The 7,526-nt window shown below is 41.5% G+C and overlaps 1 protein-coding gene and 1 long non-coding RNA gene across 3 annotated transcripts in view; one reads left to right on the plus strand and one right to left on the minus strand.

Moving 5' to 3' along the window:
• Positions 1 to 4,755: 4,755 nt before the first annotated feature.
• On the minus strand, positions 4,756 to 5,817 carry LOC122540292. The gene is made up of 2 exons (XR_006309262.1): positions 5,498 to 5,817; positions 4,756 to 5,178 (listed from the first exon to the last, which is right to left on the minus strand). It is a non-coding gene; the product is annotated as an uncharacterized LOC122540292 (long non-coding RNA).
• The window catches only part of nbl1 (NBL1, DAN family BMP antagonist), a 43,203-nt gene continuing 40,851 nt past the window's right edge, over positions 5,175 to 7,526 (plus strand). Inside the window, exons 1-2 of one of the 2 annotated variants that reach the window (XM_043675781.1) lie at positions 5,175 to 5,482; positions 5,824 to 5,897. The gene's annotated coding sequence lies outside the window, so the exon portion shown is untranslated. Of the gene's footprint in view, positions 5,483 to 5,823; positions 5,996 to 7,526 lie in introns of both variants that reach the window. The other variant, XM_043675780.1, reaches the window with a different exon arrangement.

The raw sequence follows: 7,526 nt of genomic DNA on the forward strand, positions 1-7,526 counted from the left end.
TGCGCAGCTTGATCCATTTGTGTATGGAAAGAGAAGTGTTTAGAACTAAGGACTAACAGATGGATCTGTGGAAAGTCATGTAATATATGGTCACTGCTGGCTTGAGCAAGTGAGGTGGAATCCTGAAAATAGTCTACTGAATTATCAAATGCTTCATTAAACCTGATGGGTATTTATTGGAAGATTCATATTTGTCTTGTGGCATTGTTTTGGCTTTGGGAATTTATTTCTAAGGAAATCTTTCCTTTTATTTGTAATACAGGAGCTGAGTGAAGGGGCACACGCCCACAGCTGGAGTCATTAAAAGAAAGACTAGCTCCTGGTTTCTTGTGAAGCAGGAGCAGTACAAGACACAGCTCTACTCTCCACAAAAGCCTTCCCCCGCCCCCAGAGGGCATTTTAAATCGCTCCTGTGTTTATAGTTAGTCTATAAGCTATGCTCCTGGTTAGGAATGTTCCCTGTGTGCAATCTTTGGAATCTAGAATCATTATGTAGCTAACAATAAATTATGGTGTGATAATGTATTGATGTTAAATGCAGTCCAGGCTAGTAGTAAATCAGCTCAATTAATGCTTTTCACTAGAGAGCAAAATTGCAATGGTTTACTGCCGATTTACTACAGGGAAATTATATAGTCACCTCCATAATAAGTCAGATGTTGACTGTTTTTTCAAATAATTCTTGCTGAGTGTCCTGTCCTCATGCATATAGATTTCACAGACTATAAATTACCAGTATATTAATAGGTATGATTTGCTGGTTAACACAATTGAAATAAACCCTAGATGACATATAGGCTTAAATTAAATTGTCCAAAGATCGCTTTATCCTGAGATTGGTCTTGTAGTTGACATTGTGTAGCTGTTAAAGGAGATGTTCTGCACTTAAAGCCAGAACTGTTGGAAAGGGAGGAAGGTGAAGCACAAAGGGGTAAAGTATTTTCAGGGTGCATTCTCTTCATCTGTGAGTACATTTTACACCATACCTAATACACAGCTATTTATTATCAATGTTAAAAGATCTTTTCAAGCTAAAGAACTTCTGTTTCAGATCTTCCTGTCTTTCAGAGTCAGTTTCTTCTTGAGATGTGTTGCAGGAAAGTCTTGTGCTTGTCGGAGTAATGCTGTTGAGTTAACTGGAAACATAGGTCAGCTTGAGGGTCAATTTGAAAATGCCATGTTCTAGAAAATCCTCTACTGGTTAGGTTTATCATATTGGTAATGATCACAGAGCTCAAGATTAATATACCTTTTGATAAACTAAACAAATTGCTGAGGGTTATAATCAAATCTGCTTAAAGCTCCCAGATTCCAATTATTTGCGTTGACTCAGCTGTTCTCAGTACTGTAGGTACAACAACAGGGTAAAGAAGTGAATAATAATTGAGCTTACCATGACTTATTCCGTGGGCAAAGAGCACATGTTACCAGAAGATTAGTCTGGAATCATAATTGCAATAATGGCAATTAAAGTGAAATACCAGGTGGCTATTGTCACTTATGAAACTGGACCCACAAATTCAAGAAGAGAGGAAAAATTAGCAACAAAATCAATGGTTACTTAGAATTATGCCTGAATTCATTATCTTTTGATTCTGTCTTAATTTTTGTATGTTAATCCATCTACTATACAATTCCTAATCAGTTCAACCCATTCCCCCAGAATTTAAAGAAAGCTATAAAATATTTTAAATATGAATTTCAAGAGTTAAACAGAGACATTTATGCAACTCTTAGAAGATTCACAGTATTTAAGAGAAATAAATGGTCATTACCCTTTAAGCTGTCATTGGACAATGGCTCAGATCCTAGATTTAGCACCATATAGGTGCTCTTGTGGTGTGGTCGTAGTGTCCTCATGAGCCAGGAGACCCAGGTTCAAGTCCCACTTGCATCTTCTGGTTAATCCCATGATTGAATTTTCAGACTTTATAAACTGATTGGAAATAGCATTTTCTCAACTCTACTGATTCCTGACACAGTCAAAAGGTGTGGCTTTGGAAAAGCACAGCAGGTCAGGCAAGGTAATACTCAAGATTCTTGATTTTTAATGATCAATTTGAAGTATTTGATTTTTAAAACCACTAACAAAAGTACTTTAGTACTGTATTGGGGTTTTATCTTAAGCAAATGAACATTTGAAACTCATTTCACATTTAGCAACCAATAAATGTTGTTTGTAGATTTTTACATGAATGGCAAACCCAACATGTGTGTCATCAGTGAAGAAAAAATCAATATTTTTAACTAGTCACAATGACTTGAAGGCATGTGGTACCATCTGTACTGGTGTAAAGATATAAATATGTACTTAATTGTACCTTTAGGAATCTCCCAGCTCCTAGTACTGGTGTTTGTTTTCAGAACAACTTTGCTGCTAACCTACCTCCTAATCAGTGCCTTGTTAAGCATAAGGCAGCTGTAGGGGCCTGGCCACATCCATTGCATGAGAGGGCAATGACTTCTAGTAGGTGTTGGCCAGTAAGTTGATGTGACAAAATGTATGCAGAAGAGAACTGGAAATATTCACTTTGCAGTGCCAAAACTCTTGATATATGATTCAATATAGCATCTCGGCAATAACTGATTTCTTTCTTCCAACATTCAAGTAACACTGACAAACCTGAAATATTTTCAGAACATATCCTTGCTCATTGGCATAAGTTTAATAAAAATAAGGGCTTTCCCATTTAAAATCAAAATGAGTAGTTTCTTCCCTCAACATTTGGAATTATTTTCCACAGAGTAATGGAGGTTGGGTCATTGAGTATATTCAAGGTTAGGTAGAGAGATTTCTTGATGGGGGAGTTGCATGAAAGGAAAGAGGCAGGAAACATGAGTTGAGGCCATAATCAAATCAGCTGTGATCCTTAAAAGGGCCAAATGACTTAAGCATGTTCCTATTTCTTATGTTCTTAATTTCTTTTCTTCTGAGGGCTGGATTAGAACTCCATGAACACTGGCCCAGTAACTTATCTTTTTTAAAATTTGGGAACCCATTTAATTGTGAGTGGTTGTGGATACAGTTTAGTCAGAATCTGCCCTCATCCAATAGTTTGTACGCTTTTTGACTGAGCTCTCTGTTTTCAACTGCTGTATACTTTGTTTTATCTAAAATATTTCATGAATAAGACTTCAGTATTTTACCAATTGTTCAAATGTCAGTGTTTCAGTTGCATTATTTGGAGTGCAGTGACAGCGGTTACGTGGGGAAAAACATACTTTTTATAAACTTATTACTGTCTGTGGATACTTGCTGTGTTGTCACTATTCAAAACCCTCAAGGATAATCCCTGACCATCTCTTTGTTTTGTCCTTCAGTAGATTTATCTGCACGCATTGGTTCAGTTTTCACATGCATATTGGAAGATATCTCCATATCGTCCTCACATCTCTCGATCCTTTATTCAGCACGGAGAAGGGGTCTGTTTCCGTGTTGTACACCTCTATGACTTATCTGTATGGTATCACACTTCCTGTCTGGCGGCAACTGAATAACTTCCTCCAGTTCAATGTTAGACGCTCCTTCAATGTCTGTCACCAACTCCATTCTCTTCACTAACCATTCTCTCAGGCTGAACCAGACCATTCATAATGTGTCGAGAATGTGGTGCTGGAAAAGCACAGCAGGTCAGGCAGCCTCAGAGGAGGAGGAGAATCAACTTTCCGGCATAAGCCCTTAATCAGGAATCCTGATGAAGGGCTTATGCCACACTCTCGACTCTGATCTCCAGCATCAGCAGTCCTCACTTTTTCCATTCATAGTGTCCTATTCAACCCAGTCTTGAATTTCAGATTCAGCATTTATACATTATTAAGACTGCTTATATTCGCCTTCACTACTCATCTCAGCCATTGTACTTCTGAGACCTCTTGTGAGCTCTAGGCTTAACTACAATGCACCCATCACAGATCTCCTATCTATAAATTTATCCACATAGCACTTGTCCCAACAGTAATCTCTTGTGTGCACTATACTGTTCTTCCCTGCATTAGGTATTCCTTAATGTATCGTATTTAAACTTCTTGTCCGAAATAATATATATTTCCATTGTTCCATATCTTTGTAATCTCCTCCAATTCCTTAATTCTCTCTCTCTCTCCCCGCCGCCGCTGAATCTATTTCTCTAGTCACAGATTTCTCTGCATTCTCGGGGTCTTCCTTTCCCTAAGCTCTTCGTAGCAAAGCATTCAATAACTTTTATTGGCAGCACAATCTTTTCACCTGCCACACCTTTCCCTTTGTCAAAACATCACGATCTATGTATTTGACGAAGCTATTGGTCACTTCTGAGCTCTCACTTTAAGCCCAACTTGATTTGTTTATGGTCTGTAGGACGGACATTGTCTATGTTAAAGGGATGAGGTAAAGGCGAGGTGTTTTGTTAACTATCACTCAGTCTGTGTTTTGGTTTTGGAATGGGGGCATACGAGAGAACGTTTTCTCTTCAAAATAGTATAGAGCTTTTAACATCTCGCCTGTCGGTCAGTCTGTGCATCATGGGGACAACATTCCTGACTTTGAAATGTGTGATGGAGGGTCGTTGAAGAAGCTTTAACTCCTGGTTTCGTTCTTTGATAGGGGAATGTAGATGGAGTTTTACTCTAACTCCTGCTTTATCGTCCCTCGATGCTGGAGGGGGAGTGCAGAGGCAGCCTTTAATATGTATCTAACTTCTGCCTTACCTGTTGTGAGGATTCTGCCGGATGACTGAACAAAAACTTATTTTCATTACCCATCACTAACAAGCCGCCTCTGGTTAAACACAACTTTATTTAAAAAAGAGAAATTTCATATTCTTCGTGGTGCTTTTGCAATGCTAAAGTGTAGCTAATAGACGTGGTTGTAACTTTTTTTTTGTACGAGAACACGTAACAAACCACAGTGGTTGGTAAACAGTGAGTCTTCCTGTAAGATCAAGTTCAGAAATGTTAAAGCCATTGACAGTTGATTTGTGGCTGACATCTACACCGAGGCTGTATTTAAGGCGGCGGCAAAGATTAGACCAGGAGCTGATATCAAAGCGACCGGCTGGAGTACGCATTCCAACGGCGAAGATCAGGAGTGCTCCCCGGACCTTGCATTTCCTCCAGAGCACGTTTCCGTTCCTTGCAGATGTAGTTCTCTTAATAAACCGTCCCTCCTTTGACAAATCCATTCCGACTGTGCACAGAGTCCTGGAGAAGGAAGGAGGGAGGGGAGTGTTATCACGTCAGGCATTGGTAAAAAACCAAGGACTCTCCCAGCCTTGTTCCAGCGGCCACAAAGTAACTCTGAGCACCACCCACTGCAAGTAGGTTTGAAGGAACAAGGCCAGATGGAGTGTAGCAGAATGTAACAATATTTTCTAGTGACATGGCGCTATCAGACTGCTGAGCCCGTCTTCGATATGTTAACAGTCGTTCTGGATTAGACAATGTACTAATCTGCACGGGATCGGTCGGCGGCTTGGTTCAGGTCATCTGCAAACCAGATTCCAAGGTAAAAGTCCCTTACGTTCCCATATTGCCCGCTTGCTTCTTGTTTCGCTCGGCCTCTCTTTCCTCATGGCCCCGAGGTGGCAGCTGGGGTGTCAGGGAACCGAGGGTCTCTGCATCTTTCCAGGCAATGGGGCTGCAATCCCGGGCACTTTTTCCCGGTCCCGGTGCTCGGGCCGCTCCCTGTACATTGTTCCCGCGAGGATTCACCCTCTAGTGGCCGTTTCTGGTCCCCCACCCACCCCCCAAATCTCTTTTTTTAAAAAAAACCCCGGAGCGAATTGTCGATCCACGTACATGAGCTCCAAGAACTCTTAATCCTTTTTTTCTGCTCACATGTCACAGACTTGGCGCTAGCATCTATTGGGGCAGTTCCAAGGGAGCCACAGCACAACTCTAGAAGAAAGGCGGAAAAAAAGGCAAGCAAGTATTTATTCTGACTGGGTACGGGACGCTGAACGGAGCCATTTCTCGCTGCAGAGGTCGATGGGCTTCAAACAAACAAGTGTGCCAGAAGGTAATGGGATGTGGAAAACAAAACAAAAACTGACGATCGATTCTACAGGGAGAAATGGGTTAGAAATGATTGTGGGCTCTATCAGGATCCAACTCGCGTAGATTCCCCGAGAGGACAGATTTCCCCCTAATGAGTGTTTCAGCCGCAATTCTAATTCCTGCCCCGGGGTTTTTAGTTTAGGGGGACCAGCCGAGCGGATTTTAGAGCGAGGTGGTCAGACGGGGAAACTGAAAATGGCTCTTCCTTCCCCGGTTCTCGGTGAGAACTTGCTGTTGGGTAGCGGCGGGACAGCATCTCCCGCAACGTGCACTAAGCCGAGGATCCAGAGAGAGCAGCTCACAGCAAAACCACTAACTTCAACAACGGACAAAAATCCTGGTTGAATTCCCGTTAAATATCTGTTTTACTCTAGTATTAATTTTGGGAAATTAGAATAAAATTAATTCACTTTACATTTGACTTCTACATAAGTACCCTCTTGTTTTGCAGCTTCCTGTCAGCCTAATTTGCAACAGTACATGTTACATTTCATGTTACATGTTTAAGGTAACATTGTGTATATTCAATGTTGCAATCATTCTTTGCCATCTCATGTTTAGATTTGGTAACTGAAGTATGGTCGTTCATTCTGACTGGTGGAACGCTCCTCATTATTTAGTGAACAGTGAAAGTAAATCCATTACACTGGGGGAAATTGATTGTCAAACATTTTGGCTTTAAACTTACAAAATTAAACCTACAAAACATACATTATCTCAACCCAATCCTGGTGAACATAGACCTACAACACAAAATGAAGGGAGCTTGTTATTAACGGGCTACCCGACACGGTTGACGAGTGTAGGAAGCAAGCATCGCCACGCCAGTAATGGTGGGACAGTGTACAGGGCACTTTACTCTGCATCTGGCATACTGTGGTTTACCTGTGGAAGGTGGGCCAGCTTTCCTGTGGGAATGCCTAATGGTACAAGGTGATTTATAGTCACCGTTACTGGCAAGCCTCACATTGATAAACGTAATAGTTCACAACTTTTCGTACAAAAATCTAAAATGAGAGTTTACATGTTACGTTTTAATTCGTACACGAATTGTGGGGACCACTGGTCGAGCCAGCATTTATCGCCCATCCCTGGGGAAGGCGGTGGCGAGATTCCTTCTTAAACTATTACATTCCTTGTGGTGTAGGTACACCCAGAATACTGTTAGGGAGGGAGCTTTTAACCCAGCGATATTTAAGAAGCAGCGATATATTTCCAAGTCATGGTGGTGACTTGAAGGGGAATCTGCAGTGGTGACGTTCCCATGTATCTACTGGCCTCGTCCTTCTGAATGGTAGCCGTGTTTGGATGAAGCATTGGTTGGTTAGTAGAGTGCATCTTGTATGAGGGACATACTGTTGCCCCCCCTGTCCATCGTTGTCATCGTTTTGTCCTCACTTCCCAAACCCATCCACACCCCTTCACCCTCCCATTCTCCACACCCCTTCATCCTCCACCCTCCTCACCCCCATTCTCCATACCCCTCACCCCCA

The sequence above is a fragment of the Chiloscyllium plagiosum genome, chromosome 34 (genome assembly GCF_004010195.1).
Source record: "Chiloscyllium plagiosum isolate BGI_BamShark_2017 chromosome 34, ASM401019v2, whole genome shotgun sequence".
NCBI classification, from domain to species: domain Eukaryota; kingdom Metazoa; phylum Chordata; class Chondrichthyes; order Orectolobiformes; family Hemiscylliidae; genus Chiloscyllium; species Chiloscyllium plagiosum.